The sequence below is a fragment of the Sceloporus occidentalis genome, unplaced genomic scaffold, assembly GCF_023333645.1.
Source record: "Sceloporus occidentalis isolate IW3139 unplaced genomic scaffold, rSceOcc1.0.p SCAF_21, whole genome shotgun sequence".
Classification (NCBI taxonomy): Eukaryota; Metazoa; Chordata; class Lepidosauria; order Squamata; family Phrynosomatidae; genus Sceloporus; species Sceloporus occidentalis.
The window spans coordinates 8275395-8294844 of NW_028317001.1; the positions used below are offsets into that span (position 1 = coordinate 8275395).

The 19450-nt window shown below is 43.0% G+C and overlaps 1 protein-coding gene across 1 annotated transcript in view; it reads left to right on the plus strand.

Annotated features, from left to right (window-relative positions):
• Nucleotides 1–19450, plus strand: part of LOC149301532 (uncharacterized) — a 247346-nt gene that overhangs the window by 181559 nt on the left and 46337 nt on the right. The window lies entirely within an intron of this gene.

Below are 19450 nucleotides of genomic sequence, written 5' to 3' on the forward strand. Positions count from 1 at the left end.
AGGAGCCGAGCCTCCTTGATATTGGGGTAACTCAGCCTCTATGGCACCTGGTAGGCAGGGAGATAAAAAACAAAGGCCAGGGGCCGCCCCCCGCCTCTATGGGCGGAGTTACCCCTTGCATCCCCAGTCTTCTTCCTGCCTCGCTCCTGCTAGGACGCATCTTCTACAGCTCTAAGCTTCTACTTTTGGATTGTTGCTCCTTGGCTCTCCTGGCTCATCTGACTCTTCCTCCCTACCTTTTTCCTACCTTAAAAAAAAAAAAAGATTTCCTATCCTCCCTTCTCCTTCCCTTCCTTTTTTCCCAACCCTTCTTCGAAGATGGATCTAGTCAGGGAGGACAGCCCTCAGGGAGAGCCGGTTTCCACCCTACCCGGGCCAGCCCCGGCTCTGCCGGCTGCGGGCCCTGGGTCTTCATCCTCGGATGGACCGGTGGAAGCGCGGCAGCAGCCGACAGAGGGGACCCCCCTCCCTTCGGCTGCAGAGGCCGCAGCCTCCCAAATGACCCGGCTAGGGTCCGTGCAGGGAGAGCCCATTCCCATCGACTCTGAGGACCCAGAGGACAACGTGAGTAACCCCCCTTCCCCTGGGACGGTGCGGTGGCTCAGGTCATTCATCCGCCGGGAGGCCCCATCCTTAGCCAGGGCCCACCGGACGGAGACCGACTCCACAGGGTTGCGCCCCTTCGGACCCGGCACACCGGGCTGGGGTGGGGGAATTTTCCCGGGGGGAGGGCCCCTCTGGATGTGGCCGGGCCCCCTTCCCCCATTTGGCCCCCCGTCGGGCAGCGTTTTCCAATTCCTCCCTGGTGACCTCCGCTCCGCTGAGCCGTCTCCTGGGGGCCGCCATCTTGGCGACGTCCACCTGCAGGGCCGCATGGCCCAGCATGGGGGCTGCCATCTTGGGGCGGACCCAGAAGTCCGCCAGGACGACCGCGGGCTATCCCATGGGGGCTGCCATCTTGGGGCAGACCCGGAAGTCCGCCAGGACAGCCGTGTGACCCACCCTGGGGGCCGCCATCTTGGGGCGGACCCGGAAGTCCGCCGAGACGACCACGCGGCCTGCCTTGGGGGTCGCCATATTGGAGACGACCCGGAAGTCCACCAGTCCAACCGCGTGATGCGCCATGGGGGCCGCCATGTTGGGGCGGACCCGGAAGCCCGCCATCTTGGCCAACCAGACTCAGTCGGCTCCCAGCCCCTCCAAGAAGCCAGCGAGCCTTCCCAAAAGGCCCCACGGGGGGAAAAAAGGGGGGCTGCCTCCATTGTCCCTGATAGGAGGGCCAGGACTTCCAGTGAGGGTTCCGGGGGTTGTTGGGATCCGGCCTCGTCTGGATCCAGACCAGATGAAGGCAGCGACTCCTGCTCGGGTTCTGAGTCAGAGCAGTCCTATCGCCCCCCTGCCAAGAGGGCCAGACATTTTAGAGCCACCTCTAAACACTTACGCCCCCGCTCCACCCATTCCTCCGAGGAGGAGTCCTCGAGGATTCCTCTTGATTCATCAAACTCTGAGCCTGAAGAGGGTGAGCTGTCCCTTGACGAGGGCGACAGCGCCAAGGACACTACCATGTCCTCGCGGTTGTTGAGGCCAGAGGATTATGCCCCACTCATCAAAAAGACCACTAAAACGCTGGGCATCAGCCTGCCTTCTAGTCAGCCAACCCCCCTCGAGTCAGATCTGCCCAGGGTCAGTGAGGACCTTTTCCCAGTCACAGCGCCCTCGGTCCAAGAGATCCCATGTCCCTCTAATATCATGCAAATTATTAAGGACGAATGGAATAGCCCCGCAGCTAGCAGACCCTCTCACAGGGTTACCAGAAAACACTATATCCTTCAGCCTTCTGTCATGGACAGGCTCAGGATCCCCGTAGTTGATGCCCTGGTGTCCGCCCTTGTCTCTTCGGCTGTCTTCAGCAGAGATGGCGAAGATACCCTCAGAAACCAGGAAGATAGAAGGGCTGAGGGCGCCCTCAAAAGGGCCCATGAGGCCATGTCTATAGCCATTAGGGCCGATACCACCGTCTCCATGGTCATGCGTGCCAATCTCCAGTGGTCACGGGACCTACTTGATCTTCTCCCCAATGCAGATACCAGGGTTAGGCAGACAATCAATAAGATCATTAAGGCATCAGCCTTTGCAGCAGATGGCACACTCGATGCCATACAGCAGACCGCTAGAGCTCAGGCGGCGACCATGGCGGTCAGACGCCAACTCTGGCTAAAAAATTGGAACGTGGACACTAAGTCCAAACAAAACCTAGCCTTTACTCCCTTCCTGGGCTCTAAGCTTTTTGGGGAATCTCTAGACCCTGTGTTGATCGAGGGAAAGGACAAGAAAAAGGCATTGCCTTCAGCCAAGAAAAAAGAAGATAGGAGACAGTTTAGGAATCGCTCTGCCTATCATTCCTCTAGGCCCTTTTTTCCTGCTAGCTCCAACTCTAACTCCTTTCGAGCCAGGGAGCCCAGGTCTTCCAAGCCACGGTGGGGAGACTCCAAGTTCCCCAAACACAACAAACCCTCCTTCCCCACCAAGGAGGGAGGAGGTTCAAAGTCTGCTCGAAAAAACCAACAACAATGACAGGGTCCCTCCAGTAGGGGGCAGACTACAGGGGTTCGCACACATTTGGGAGACATCCACGTCAGACAAGTGGGTCCTCGACACGGTGCGCCACGGCTACAAACTAGACTTCTACACAAGACCTCACGACAGGTTCGTTCCGTCGCCAAGATCAAACGACCCCTCAAGACATCGCCTCCTACTGGAAGAAATCAATCGACTTTCATTCCCAAGGTTAATTCGGTCTTCCACTCATCACAAGACATCATTCTTCCCTCCTTCTGCCCTCGACCGTCCGAGGAATTAGAAAAGATTTGGCACACCCTGGATGTGCGTAGGGCAATCAGAATCTACCTAAAAAGGACTGCGAGTTTTAGAAAGTCGAAAACACTGTTCGTCTCTTTCCATCCAAGGTCCCAGGGTAAAGAGGTGTCGCTATCGACTCTGTCAAGGTGGATCAGGGAATGCATCAGTGCCTGCTACAAAGCCCTTGATCTGGTGCCGCCACAGGGCATCACCGCCCACTCCACTAGAAGCGCGGCCACATCAGCTGCCTTAACTACAAATGCCCCCCTGGCCGAGATCTGCAGAGCCACGTGGAAGACCCCTTCCTCATTCATAAGACACTACAAGCTTGACCTTTTCCAGTCAGCCGAAGCAGCCTTTGGCCGCAGGGTGCTCCAACAGATCGTCCCTGATTTGTCCGCGGGATCAGCAGGCCCTCCCTGATTGGAGTTGGCTTTTGTAAATCCCAATATCAAGGAGGCTCGGCTCCTTCTCTGCTGGGAAATGGAACGTGGGTTCTTACCTGATTACGTCCCTTTCCAGCAGAGAAGGTCCGAGCATCCTTCCCCACCCTTGCTCTGCTGATGTTCGCGGACAATATCATCGGGCCTTCATATTTGTCTCTGTTTAGAGGTTCAAGTTGGGCTCATGTTAAGTTATGAGGTCCCTATTGACTGTTCTTCTCTACCGTGCTGGTCATTGACTGGGGATGCAAGGGGTCACTCCGCCCATAGAGGCGGGGGGCGGCCCCTGGCCTTTGTTTTTTATCTCCCTGCCTACCAGGTGCCATAGAGGTGGAGTTACCCCAATATCAAGGATGCTCGGACCTTCTCTGCTGGAAAGGGACGTAATCAGGTAAGAACCCACGTTCCAATTCCACTGTCAAAGAGCTCTTACTGTCCCAAAGTTCCTCCTAATGTTTAGGTGAAATCTCTTTTTCTGTGACTTGCATCCATTGTGGTGTCTCTTTTTCTCTGTAGCAGCAGAAAGCAAGCTTGCTCCATCCTCAATACGACCCTTTCCAATATTTAAACATGGATATCATATCCACTCTTAACTTTCTTTTCTCCATGGTAAACATACCCAGCTCTCTAAGCCGCTCCTCATAGGGCTTGATGGTTTCCAGATTCACCATTTTCCTTGCCCTCCTCTGGGCATGTTCCAACTTGTCAACATCCTTTTTGAATTGTGGAGGCCAGAACTGGACACAGGATTATTCCAAGTGAGGCCTGACCAAAGCTGAATAGAGTGGCACTATTACTTCCCTTGATCTAGAAACTATACTCATATTGATGTAGCCTAGAATCACATTGGCCTTTTTAGCCGCCACATCACATTGTTGGTCCATGTTCAACTGGTGGTCTACTAGGAGTCCTAGATCCCTTTCAAGCGTAGTTTAATTGTGATAGAAACATCCTGTAGAATATTTTAAGTTGTAGGTCAGTGAGGCACTATTGCTCTCCACTTTATAAGGATTCTTAATACCGCATTGTAAACTGCCAATTGTCAGAACCAACTTCTGTGGTTAATCCAGAATGGTATTGGTGTTTAGGGGGGGATTGTTAGTAGTTTAAATGCTAGTAATTTTAGGTAGTTGGTAAGTATAATGGGGCCTAGAACGGCTTGGGGAAAGGAAGCAGTTGTGGAGGCTCTTAACTGACTGGTTTTCCTTAAGTTCTTTACAAGTGGGTAAGCCTGCCAGAAGAGATCCGTCTTAAGTGCTTTCTCGAAAGCATCCAAGGTAACTTGGGGGCCATGGCTGTGTACGCTCTGTGAGAAGTTGTTAAAGGTAATAACCAACACTTAGTATTGTGCCCGGAAGCTAATTGGCAGCCAATGTAGGGATACCGGTGTTATATGGTCTGACCTAGATGTTCCAGTGACCAATCTGGCTGCCGCGTTTTGAACTAACTGAAGCTTCCGAACTTGGAACAAAGGTAGCCCCATGTAGAGCACTGAACTTAAGAACTGAACTCGAAATCAGGCCCTTGTTTTCATACATATTAAGGGTTCCATTTAGCAATTATGAGCAATGTCTATGAAGAGAGGAAAGGGTGACACAAAAGTTCCTTTTTCTCTAATGTCTCTTTTCCAACCTGAATTTGCTTAGCTCCGTGGTTGATTCCAGAGGTCCTTTGTCACTCGAAATGCTGGAGTCTGGGGAGGACAAACCCAAATGTTATGCTTTTAGGGGAATTTCATACTTAGCTCAAAGGAGAGATTGAGGCAACAGTGACCTCAGGATTCATCCCAACTATACCAGGCCTGAAAGAACACAGAACTCCAGAGGCATTTCAAATAGGTTTTTGTGTTTTATTTAGGGGAAAAGCAAAATATATGCATACACACACATATACACATATAAGTGTTCACGCACACACACAAGAACTGGGTAACAAAGGTGGGAGTGGTAAATAGTGTAAAGCTTTGCTAATGGTAATACATTACCTAGATGGATCTTTATCCCAATTGCTGAGGGTCCAGGAAGGGGAGAGAAGTCAGTAACTCCAATGGCAACTGGGGCTGGCGAGTGTAGTGAGGTGTTTAGCAATGTACACCAATGGACTGTCTGTCTGCAACTGGACTTACGCTGAAGAACAGCCAGTTGGGGTTGATATTTATACTGAAATTGTTGCTTGGGGGCAGAAACAGAGCGTTCAAAGAGGTTTAAAATGTTTTAGAATGATTCCTGGGTGGGGAAAGTATTGTCTGAAACTGAAATGAATGTAATGGGTGCTTGGTAGAAATACTTCAACCAAAAAAGATTGTCACACCCGCTCTTAGGTCCTTCATGGCTCTGAATTCTGGTCCCATTCACAAGCCAATGTATAGCACAGTCTGAAGACAACACTCCCAGAGCTCAACAATAACAGAGTACAGAAGCAAATCTCCAGATATAGGTATTGGCAATGCACTAACCACTTTCCACACTTAAAAATAACTCAGAGACACAGTTGATTTCCTCCAAGTCCTTGGAGGTTCTTTATCTTGAGTTGCAATAGAAAACAAATATTTACCAGTTTTCCTCTCTGACTTCCATCAACTTCACAATCTCTTGTGCACACAACTCCAACCCACATCAATCCGCATGTGAGCTGTATACTGTATTGGTTGTGAGTCATCTCCTGGTGCCACACAGCATGAAGCATCCTCTGCAGTTAGCTTGTATCATGCCATGTGCTCTGACTCAAGACTCTATGGCAGTCTCACAGGAAATGATGCCACTTTTCAATTAAATAGTTTTACATATATTTAAAGGTATATATTTCAACTGCCTGACTATCTGCTTCTACTGATTTCCTCATGGCAGTTCCCCTTCAATCTCTTCTTTGGTAGTTCCTATGTGTAAGGATACAATCATTATATGGATTTGGGGCATCCAGAACAGCGTCATGCTCAGGTCACTCTCACCAACTTTATTAAGTTAATCTCAAATAGGGAGGGGTGAACGTGGGGCTAAATCTTGGGACAAGACTTTCCTCTCTTAACACTGAGATTCAGTCTTGTCTGTCATTGTCCTCCTTTACAGAAGAATTTGTCAGTCACGAGAGAATCCACACAAGAAAGAAGTCACATAAATGCCAGCATTGTGGGAAATATTTTGCTTACAAGTCAGTCCTTGTCAAGCATCAAAGATTCCACACAGGAGAGAAGCCATACAAATGCCAGCATTGTGGGAAATGTTTTTCTCAGAAGTCAAGCCTAGTGACACATCAGAGAGTCCACACCGGAGAGAAGCCATACAAATGCCAGCGTTGTGGGAAATGTTTTTCTTCAAAGTCAGACCTAGTGATACATCAGAGAGTCCACACCGGAGAGAAGCCATACAAATGCCAGCGTTGTGGGAAATGTTTTTCTTCAACGTCAAACCTAGTGAGACATCAGAGAGTCCACACAGGAGAGAAGCCACACAAATGCCAGCATTGTGGGAAAGATTTTTCTTGGAAGTCAGACCTAGTGATACATAAAAGAGTCCACACAGGAGAGAAGCCATACAAATGTCAGCATTGTGGGAAATGTTTTTCTTCAATGTCAGACCTAGTGAAACATCAGAGAGTCCACACAGGAGAGAAGCCATACAAATGTCAGCATTGTGGGAAATGTTTTTCTTCAATGTCAGACCTAGTGAAACATCAGAGAGTCCACACAGGAGAGAAGCCATACAAATGCCAGCATTGTGGGAAATGTTTTTCTTCAACGTCAAACCTAGTGACACATCTGAGAATCCACACAGGAGAGAAGCCACACAAATCCCAGAATTGAACTAACATTATAATTGTAAAGAAGCATTACAAAGAATATATTTTTAATCCTGTGGTGATAAGAAAAGGCCCTTGTGATTTTGTGTGTTAGGTTTGTGTGTCCATATGTCTGTTTATGTTTTTCAGTTATATTTTGTTAAGTTGAGGTTTTAATTCTATTAGTATAGATTATTGCTTTAGTTCATAAACTTGACTGGGGATTATGGGTGTTGGAATAGGTTAGCTAGACAGAGGGGTGGGATTTGTTGCAGCTGATTAGAATAGTTTTGGAATGATAGCTTTTGTAATTTGTGGGATGTTGGCTGAAGAAAGTTGGGGGCAGGTATTAACAGAAAGGGCTAGTTTCTGCGAATGACAAAGGGGCCTTGTTACCTGTGGGGCATAGACTGTGGGAATTGGAGGTGGGGGCTAGGTTTGGAAGAGGGTGATGTTTTAGGTTTTGGGGTTTTAATGTATTGTTTAGCTTTGGGAGGGCAGTTCTGATTTAAATGCTGAATTTCTGATTATGTGTTCTGAATAAAGTTCTTTGCTGTTTCAACACATTGGACTCTTTGATGCACAGAAGTTCTGAATTTGCCCAAAACTGACCCTTTCGTCTCTCTTCAGTCCTCAGCTCCATTCCCAGCCATAAAACAGAGGCAAACACACACACACACACACACACACACACACTCAAAAAGACAGAGCTATATGTACAAAGCAGAGCCTTCCCAGGCTTTCCCTCCTGAGCCCAGCTCCGCAGCTTGGGCTCCATTCCGGAAGGAGGAAAAAAAGGTAATAGTCGTTCCCTTCTTCCAAAGGCCTACAGTGGAATAAACAGCAGCAGCAGCAAGGGCCTTACAATCCCTGCACATACTCAGGAGCGGCCTTTGGGGCATCTGCGCATACACACTCTCAGCCCCTTAAGCTGCTGCCCTCGCAGCCTGCTGTGAGGGAGGGAAGTGGGGAGAGCCCTTGGTCATTTGGAGGAACCCCCCAGTTCGGGGACCATGCTGAAAGGGCCTTGGGCCCCCTTGAAGGGATCTACGTTAAAAGAGAAGAAGGATGGAATAAAGGAGTGAACGTGTCAAGGGAAGAGAAGCATAAAGGGACTGCTGAAGCTTTCTGGGATCTGACCCAGGCACCTTCCCCTCAGAATCCACAGCTCACTATGATGGTTTAAATGACTATATCACAGATAATATTTCTCAGATAAGAGCCTAATTGGACGTCAGCATTATTGCAGAGGCTGTAAGTGAGGCGTCCAGTGACTGTGAGTAAGATCATAGTGGATCAAATTGAATCTGAGTACTGAGGACGTGGACAAGCTCCTTGGAAGTGTGAAGAGGAGAACTTGCCCTCTCAACCCTTGCCCTTCATATATCGCCTGAGATATATCATAGATGCATCTCTTAGGAAGGTCTATTTTCCATCATGCTTAAAAGAAGCGGTGTTACGGCCATTTATGGGAAAACGCTCCCTAGATCCCTTGGAGATGAACAATTACAGACCGGTCTCCCGTCTTCCATTTCTAACCAACATAATTTTGAGGGCAGTTGCTCTTCATCTCCAAGCGGTCTTGGATGAGACAGATTATCTGGACCCATTTCAAACTGGCTTCAGGATGGGATACGGAGTCGAAACTGTTATGGTTGCCTTAGTAAATGATCTTTGCCTCAAGGGGGGATGTAACTTACCAAACTTTAAGCTGTATTATTATGCAGCTTGTCTCAAATGGTTAGAAGAATGGTTCAAATTAGAAAACAAGAATTTATTCAATATAGAAAAAGCTAACCTGAATCTTGGTATACATGCATATATGTGGTATACAAAACCATAAGATAATAATACTTTTAACCATCATGTTATAAGAAGATCATTGCTTAAAGTATGGTATAAAATGAGACATCTATTTTGGGTGTAATTGCAAGAAGCCTATTACAATAGAACAAAGAACAAAGATACTCCATGGCTAAGATATGGAGATTTAATCAACAAAACACCAGAAGGAATATACAATATGAAATCTATGGAAGAACTTAATGAAAGAGGAAACATGAAGGATTGGTTTTTATACAACCAATTAAACAATCGTTTTATGGCAGACAATAAAGCTCCTGGGTTAACGATGGATAACCATGAAATAGATAAAATTATGATGGACAAAAAAGGTAAACACATATCCAAATATTATAAACTATTAAAAGAAAGAGACCTAGAAGATGAAATTATTAAACACAGCATTGTAAGATGGGCATAAATAAAACTATAACTATAGAGGAATGGGGAAAATCATAGAAAGGAACAAATAAATTCACTCTGTGCCAAAAGTATAAAGAAAATTGTTTGTTTTGTTTTTTTTTATTTATATACCGCTATTCCAAAGATCATAGCGGTGAACAGCAAGTAAGCTAATTAGCAAGTAAGCTAATTTGCCCCCAACAGTCTGGGTACTCATTTTAGCGACCTCGGAAGGATGCAAGCCTGAGTCGAGCTTGGGCCCTTTTGCTGGTCTTGAACTCGCAACCTTGTGGTTTTGAGTGAATGGCTGCAGTACAGGCATTTAACCACTGCGCCACCAATGGAAAATGATATCAAAATGTTATTCAAGTGGTATCTAACCCCCCAAAAACCCACCAGAGATACAAAACTGGCAATACTAAGTGCTGGAAATGCGGGGAACCCAAGGGAAGCTTCTTTCATATTGGTGGACATGCATTAAAGCTCAAGGATTCTGGCAAATGATTCATGGAACCATCCAAAACATTCTTGATATAAATATTCCCTTTGAACCCAATTTATTTTTACTAAACATGACACACAACATAAAGTCAGTAAAATACAATAGAATTGTTTTATATATGGTCTCATGTGCAAGGATCTTATTTGCTCAAGTTTGGAAATCTACAATTACTCCTTCTATCGAAGATTGGTTGATTAAGATATATGAAGCTAGAAATATGGATGTAGTATCTGCCTTACTAAGAGGGAGATCAAAAGGATATTTAGAAATGGAATGGAGTTGTCTTAAAACATTTGAAGAAACGGATGATAACACTCTGTTAAATTAATAGTTAATGTTTGGTCGATATTTGGTAATTTAAATACTATCATGGGAATATCTCAGTGTAATAAACATTTTTGAAAGTCAAAAAAGGAAGACCCACATCATTGTTGTGGGGAGCGCCACACACCGAGTTATTATAGCCACATTCTGTGCTGCTCCTGGCCTTGCTGCAGGTGAGCCATCGACAGTTCGAGGGTGACGGCACGCTCTAATGCTGCAATGGTCAAAGGAAGTGTTTAGACTTTGCTTGTTGTTTCTTGCTCCCTTCACCCTTAAATGTAGGGGCCATTCACACTATATTTTCCCCTGGTTCCCAAACCAGTTTAAAAGTTGGAAGTACACACTCGCGCTGATTATAACACAACTTGATCAGGGGCTTGCGCAAGAGATCCAGGGCAAATCCCCCCTAGCGTGGCTTTACTGAAAGTGGACTATTGACCCTTTCTTTTTGGAAATTCCCGGCTCTTCCCTGCTGCCGGCAAATATGAACTCAGCCCCGGTCATGATCGGGTCAAGTTCAGGGGGTTGATTCCCCTGATTGAGGTCAAGGGTAGTAGGAACTTGTTTCCGGGGAGATTCAATATGGGGGAACCCGGATCTGCCCAGTTCTGTCCAGGGCAAATGAGGGAGTGGGAATGGGGCCTTTGTGAAGGTGGAGGGAATGACCTTCCTGGTGCTGGCCCTCCTGGTGAGCGATGCATTGGGCAAGGAGTCCCTCTCCTCATCGCCTGCAGCCTCTGGTTCCGCTGGAGGCAGGGCTCTTCTCCAGCATCACCTGGAACAAGGAACCAGAACAATGGACAACAACAGACAAATAAGAGAAAACACAAGATTAGTATTAAACATATTGGAATTCTATGAAAAACACAACGAAAGAGAATTAGGCTTATTATTAGTAGATCTAGAAAAAGCATTTGACACAGTTTGTTGGGAGACACTTTTTGAAATTTTAGGGAAATTGGAATTAGGCACCAAGTGTATAGGATGGATTAGAGAAATATATAAAGACCAAAAAGCAAGAATTATGGTGAACGGCGAAAAATCCAATTTTATCAAAATTAACAGGGGTACACGACAGGGCTGTCCCCTCTCCCCGTTATTATTTATACTTACAATTGAAAGACTGATTAAAATGATCAAGAATAATGACCATATCCAAGGTTTAAAAATAAAAAAAACACGAATACAAAGTGCGGGCTTTCGCCGTTGACCTTGTAATTTTTTTAAATGACCCGTGTAAAAGCGCAATAGAATTAGTAAAAAAAGTTGAAGAATTTGGAGAAATAACAGGTTGTAAGCTAAATAAAGATAAATCCACGATATTAACTAAAAACATGTCTCCAGACAAAGAAAGGAAATTATCAGAAATGTTAAAGATTAAAATAGAAAAAAACACAAAATATTTAGGAATAACAATATCTAACAATCTGAATGAGCTATTCGACATTAACTATAAAAAAACATGGAAAGAAATTAAATTGAAATTGGAGAAATGGAGAAAATACAATTTATCATTCATGGGGAAAATAGCAGCAATAAAAATGATGGTTCTTCTGAAAATTTTATATCTATTCCAAACACTCCCAATCGTAATCAAAGACAATTTTTTCAAAATCTGGCAAAGAGATTTAAGTAATTTTATTTGGCAAAAAAAGAGACCTAGAATTAGATTAAAAACAATGCAAGACTCAATAGAGAGAGGTGGATTAGGCCTACCAAATTTAAAATTATATTTTGAGGCATGCAGTTTAATGTGGATCAAAGAATGGATTTTGCTAAAAGATGAAGAACTATTAGAGATCGAGGGTGACAAAGTAATATTTGGATGGCATGCTTATTTGGGATACGATAAAATAAAAGCAAATAAAGATTTTAATTTACATTACATTAGAAGGTCACTACTCAAAACATGGAATAAATATAAATTTAGAATTATGGCAAAATGTCCTACTTGGCTTTCCCCCCAGGAAGCTATTCAAAAATCAGAAACGAGACAAAAAACAGAATGGCTAACATATTCAAAACTATTAAAAAAAGACAAAAAGGAAAGTGTAGAATTCAAAACACAAAAGGAACTCTTTGAGGAAGGGATAGAATTAGATTGGTTTAGATACTGGCAGATAAGAGAAAGATTCAAAGTGGATTCCAAAATAGCAAATTTTGAGGCCGAATCTAATGAATTTGGGAAAATAATAGAAAAAGAAAACCCAAAATGGATATCAGAATTTTACAAATTATTGCTTAGTTGGCAGCAAGAAGAAGAAGTAATAAAAGAAAATATGATACAATGGGCAAAAAATATTGGTTATCCTCTAAATTTAGATAGATGGGAAGCGGTGTGGAAAAAGAGATTAAAATATTCGGCCTCACATAATTTGAGAGAAAGCTATTATAAAACCTATTTCCGGTGGTACTTAACGCCAGAAAAGATATCCAAGATTTATAAATCAACAAACAATTTATGCTGGAAATGCCAAAAAGAACCTGGAACTTTATATCATTGCCTCTGGTCATGTAAATTAGTTAAGAATTTCTGGAAAAAGGTATACGAGACGATAAACCTGACTCTACCAAAAAAAATCAAATTTCTCCCTGAAACTTTCCTATTAAATATGTGGGAAGAGGATGTAGACAGAAGACATGGGAAGGTTTTGTATTATCTAATATCAATGGCGAGATTGGCTCTAACGCAAAAATGGAAAGGGAAAAAGTTTCCAAGCAAAAAAGACTGGCTAATGAAAGTTTACGATGCAATAGAAATGGATAAAATGACACAATTGCTCAGAAATCAATCTCTAGAGGAAGTAAATGAAGAATGGGCGAAAGTTTTGGAAAGTTTGAACAAGGAATGGGGAAAGATATCAACAATTAGCTTTTGTAAGTAATAGTAATAAATAAAATAGTAGAGTACACATATCATTTCTAGTAGATTATAAGAGTTGGAGAGTTAAGACGAAAGAAAAAATCTCGACGACCTAAAATAATAAAAGATATTAGATGGGTTTAAAATGAATTACGTATAGGATCAATAAATAGATAGCAATAAGATCAAGAATAAGCGGAAAGGGAAGATTTAGAAATCATACCATCGCTGTGGATGGACCTTTGAAAGGAAAATAATAACGATATCATAAATCTGAAGTAAGTTCAAAAGGGTGGAAAACAAAAACAACTATACCCAATAGGATCAGAGAGAGAAGTCTGGTAAGAATGGGATGAGAGATGGTGGAAGAGTGGAAGAGGGAAGAGAATGAATGAATGAAGGTAAAGTAGGTGTTGGAAGGTGAGTGTATGTAGTAAAGATAGGAGAGAAGAGGAGTGGTGAAGGTAATTAGACGGGAGGAAGAGAAGAAGGGATCTAAGGAGACGATGGAAGAAGTAGAAGGTAACAGTAGGAAGGAGTTCAACTAAAACAGAAGGAACAAGGAGGGATGTAACGGAAGACAAGAGGTAAAGGGGAAACAAAAACACTAAAGAAAGAAGATAAGATACAACATCTAAACTTTATGGGAATAGAGAAAGACTCACTTCTCCAACACGTAAATATATATATGTATATATATCTGTACATGTATATCTTCCCCCTTGGGTTACGTAATCCTTTCTAGATCTCTGCTCTGTCCAATTTCCTCTTGATGTACAACTCGATATAAGGACTAGTGAGTCTGTACCGAGATACATTTGTTATTGTTGTTGTGTGTTTTTAATTTTCAATAAAAAATTTAATAATAATAAAAAATAGAATCATATTGTACAGACAATCACAGAGGAATAAGCACAACATTAAATCCAATAACAATAGTAAATGCAACATTGAAATGCCTATAGATCTATATTCTTGCATTTCCTCATGGTTTGTTGTTAGCTTTCTGAAAGCTTAATTTTTTAAAATTTCTTCAAATATCCTTTATTTATGAGAAATTACAATCAATGATATCTACAGATCCTTTTCAAAAACAGATAATAAAACATACCCATCCTATATTACTTCTGATATATACATTATGTACATCTTTGAATACTACTATATTATCTAATTCTACCTATCTCTTCCTAAGGCTAATTACCATTATCCTCCATTACCTCCTAAACTACATCCACTAGCTCCTATCTTTTTTCTTTTATGACTTTCCATAGAATCCTTTTCCTATTAATATGGAATCCTAAACTTCCTTTAATTACCCCTTTAGAGTGTTACCCCCCGGAACTAATTTCTCCTTCATATACTGTTCGCTTATACTTCAAGCCCCGTCTGTATTGTAACCGCTTTTTCTCTCTGTAAGTATTCCTTCCGAGGTTTCCATACTTGGTAAAATTTATTCACGGTGCCTTTCCTGAGTAGTGTAGTCAGTTTGTCCATCTCTAAATAATCCATGACTTTCAGTCTCCATTCATCTATCCTCGGACTTTCCTCCACTTTCCAATATTTGGCGAATGATACTCTTGCCGCCACGATCAGAAAGAAAAGCAATTTTTCATTTTCTTTATCCAAATCTAAAGTGTCTGTCAAGTTTAAGAGATACAGCTTTTTCTCTAATGTTAATTATTTTTCCAATCTCTTTATGTATCTTCCTCCAATATTTTTCTGAATTACTACAGCCCCACCAACAGTGTATGTTCCTACTTTTATTTTGCATTTCCAACACATTTTTGATATTTTATATGGTGTTAAATACCCCCTATACATTGTTTTGTATACATTTTCTTTTAACGTTACACATTGTGTATATTTAATTTTTGTCTGCCACAAATTTTCCCAATGTTCCAATTGAATCCGTTCCTTCAAATCTTGTGCCCCCTTCATCATAAATCCCTTGACTGTTTCTTGTTCTAATTCATACTTTCTAATTAAATTGTATAATTTGGAAATTTGTTTTGTGGGGTCTTCTATTATTTTTCCTGATTCTCTCCCGACCGAACCAATTCCACCTTAATATCCGTTAGAAATCTCTCCCTCAACTGTCTGTAGGTGAACCAGTTGCATGAGAGAGAAGCCTTCTTCAATCAACTCTTCCTGAGTTTTCATAACTCTCTCCCATTCTTGAAGTTTAGAGATATCCTTATATGTCACCCAGGGATTTTTTTCCAATTCCTCTCTCTTAAATAGTGCCTCATTAGACGAGGTCCAAAGTGGTAATTGGGGACACCATCTATTCCTGTATTTATTCCAAATTCTTAAAAGGATTCTCCTGATTATGTGATTATTAAAATTTGCATTTATCTTAATTTTGTTGTAGAATAAGTATCCGTGAATCCCAAATTTTAAATCCATTTTTTCCAAATGTATTATTCTTTCATTTTGAAGTTTAACCCAGTCCAATACCCAGTCCAACACACAGGCATGGTAATACCATTTTAAATTCGGGAGGGCAAGACCCCCTCTAACCACTGAGTCTTGTAGTACTTTTGTTTTTATTCTTGCTTTTTTCCTATCCCAAATAAATTTAGAAATTTCTTTTTCCCATTTCTTAAAAGTCAAGTCATTGCCAATTATTGGGAGAGTTTGAAATAAAAATAAAAATTTGGGAAGCACCGCCATCTTAATTATTGCTATCTTACCCATCCACGAAATATGTAATTTAGCCCATTTTTCCAAATCTAATTTGATACCTTTCCACATCGTTTCATAGCTGTTCTTAAATAATTCTATATTTTTGATATTAATATTACCCCTAAATATTTTACTGATTTAACTATATTGAAACTTGATTTTTCTTGTAGGGACTTCCTTTCTTCTTTATTCAGATTCATCGTCAAAATGCTTGTTTTTTCTATATTTACATGATAACCCGCTACTTTTCCAAATTTCCTTAATATTTTTAAAATATGTTCAATGCTCTCTTCTGAATTTGAAATAGTCAGGACCAAATCGTCTGCATACGCACCTAATTTATACTCTTCCCCCTTCAGTTTAAATCCTTCAATTGATTAATCTTCTCTTATTTTGTTTAACAGTACCTCCAGGAAAATTATAAATAGCAGTGGAAAGCTTAATAAATTGTTATTATTACATTTTTGAGACTCCATTATAAACATTTTCCCCGATTTGACTTCTATCCAGTCAGTTCCACCTGTTATGGTTGAATCTCATTTCATCTAGAAATAGTATAATGTGTAATATCTTCCCTATACACAAGTTGAGAGGTTCAAGTATCAAAGAGAAGCTCTTCAACGGGTCTATTTTGAGTCTGGCTTAAAAAAAAATCAAACCAGGAGTACTTTTTTGGGCTATGTGGCCATGTTCTAGAAGAGTTTATTCCTAATGTTTCGCTGATATCTGTGGCTGCCATCTTTAGAGAATGCTGACCTGGAAGAGAATGGGTACACACACACACACACACACACACACACACACTGTGTGATCCTGGGTAAGGAGAAGTGATTCCCATGTTAATCTGTGTATTACTCTGTTATTGATGGCCTGGCTTCAGGGTTGGGGGATATCACCAGTGTGTGCATTACAGTTTTCAGTTCTTCAGGTTCCAGGAAGGGGTGCAGTTAGCGTATCAACTGAAGCTAATAACAGGCATTCATGGCCATCATATCTATCTGAGCCAACGTCTGGAGCGATGGATCCAGGAGCACCCCTAAACTGCAAACACAGTCCTTTAGGGGAAGTGTGACCCCATCCACAGATGGATTGCAGGTGACAAACCTCCATATCTGGATTAGGATCTCCAACAACGAGCAGCTCCGTCTCATCTGGATTCAGCTTCATTCTGTTTTTCCTCATCTAGACCTTTACTTTCTCAAGACATTCATTCAGAGGGGAGATGCCTTCCTTAGTTGACACTGAGGCAGCCAGGCTGGTCGCCGGAAAAAATAGGAGTGACCGAATAACACCCATCCTAAAATCTCTACACTGGCTGCCTATTCGTTTCCAGGCACAGTACAAGGTGTTGGTTACTCAACTACAAGGCTGACTCAACTGCCCCCTCCCCTGAACCCTATTTTAGAACCATCGATAGCCTGCTGTGATGAATTTAACAACTTCTTCGCGGATAAAATCTCTCAGCTGAGGGCTGATCTCGACGCCAGTATTTTGCCAGAACCTATAAGAGAGGTATCCAGAGACTTTGTGGACTCTATTAAATTGGATCACTTTGAGTTTGAGAGTACCGAGGAAGTGGACAAGATTCTTCAAAGCGTAAGGAAGATGACTTGCTCTCTCGATCCCTGTCCTTCATAGTTGGCAGCTCAAGGAGGAACGGCAGTTACTTCCATGCTCCGCTGTATAATTAATTCATTCTTCAGGGAGGGACAATTTCCATCAAGTCTAAAGACAGCAATAGTAAAACCATTGCTAAAAAAGCCCTCCCTGGACCCCCTATCACGGAATAACTATCGACCGGTATCACTGCTGCCTTTCCTGGGGAAGGTGATCGAGAGAGCGGTTGCTCTCCAGCTTCATGGGATCTTGGAAGAAACAGATTTTCTAGACCCATTTCAAACCGGCTTCCGGGCGGGCTATGGAGTTGAGATGGCCATGGTTGCCTTAGTCGATGATCTCTGTCTGGGCATGGACAAGGGAAGCGTGTCCCTGTTAGTGCTTTTGGACATCTCAGCGGCTTTCGATACCATCGACCATGGTATCCTTCTGGAACGCCTGGGGGAGTTGGGAATCGGAGGCACTGCACTCCAGTGGTTCCGTTCCTACCTCTCGGGTATATTCCAGATGGTGCAGCTGGGGGACGTGTGCTCCAACAGGAGGGCACTTACATCTGGTGTCCCTCAGGGAGACATTCTGTCCCCCATGCTATTTAACATCTACATGAAGCCGCTGGGAGAGATCATCCAGAGACACGGGGCGCGGTGTTATCAGTATGCTGATGACACCCAAATATGTTTCTCTGTGTCTCCGACTGATGCAGTGACTAGGGATGGCATCTCTCCTCTAAATGCTTGTCTGGAGTTGGTAATGGGCTGGATGAGGGAAAACAAACTCAGTCTGAATCCAGAAAAAATGGAAGTACTTGTGATAGGCTCTCCTGGTCGGGGTGAGGTAATTTGTCCACTTGTCCTGAATGGGGTCACGCTTCCCCTGAAGGACACAGTCCGCAGTCTGGGAGTGCTCCTGGATTCGTCGCTCCACTTGACTTCTCAGGTGGATGCGACGGTCAGGGGCACCTGTTATCAGCTTCGACTGATACGCCAGCTGCGACCCTACCTCGACCGGGGGGACCTTGAAACTGTGGTACATGCTCTGGTAACCTCTCGATTGGATTTCTGCAATGCGCTCTAAATGGGGCAACCCTTGTACCAAACTCGGAAGCTTCAAATAGTTCAAAATATGGCAGCCAGGTTGGTCTCTGGATGTTCCAGGGCCAACCACATAACACTGATTCTGAAAGACCTTCATTGGCTGCCTGTTCGCTTCCGGGCACAATACAAGGTGTTGGTTATGACCTATAAAGCCCTAAATGGCTTGGGCCCGGGGTACTTGGAGGACCGCCTCTCCCCATATAATCCGCCCCGCACTCTCAGGTCATCTGGTAAGGATCTGCTGAAAATCCCTTCCTCCAGATATAAGTCAACCTCACAGAGAGCTTTTTCCATCTCAGCACCTGGGATCTAGAACAACCTTCCAGAGGATCTCCATGCCACCTCCACTTTAGATCTCTTTAAAAAGAGATTGAAAACTTTTCTATTTCATCAAGCTTTCCCCGAAGTCCCATGTTAACGCGATCCTTCCCTATAATTGTGTGATAACTTCAAATATTTCAGCTGCCGTGATTGTGTTTTATCGGTTTTAATATGGAATGTGTATTTTGTAATGTTTTATTAGCCTTTGTATGAATTGAGTATTGATCATTGCATTTTTATCTTGTATTGCATATTGAATGTTTTGTACACCGCTGTGATCTAATTTTGGAATAGCGATATAGAAATAAAACTTATTATTAACTTATTATTATTTTTATAACCTTTAAAGCCCTGCATGGCTTGGGTCCAACCTATTTGAGGGATCGCCTGCTCCCACATAATCTGCCCCGCACCCTCAGGTCCTCTGGGAGGAATCTATTGCAGCCTTTAAAAACCAGGGCCTTCTCTGCAATTACTCCCAAACTATGGAACGGTCTGTGAGACGAGATCCGTCAAATTGCCAGCTTAGACAACTTTAAAGAAGCTGTCAAGACAGATCTCTTCCGGCAGGCCTTTCCTGAATAAAAGTGCCGGCCACAGAATGACTGCCCCCCACATCATGTATTAGCCCACTGCTTTGTCCTCGCTGTATTTTTTATTGTGTTTTTAATAGATATTTTAACATGTTTAATCCTGTTTTAAGGGGGGGAATTTGGGACAT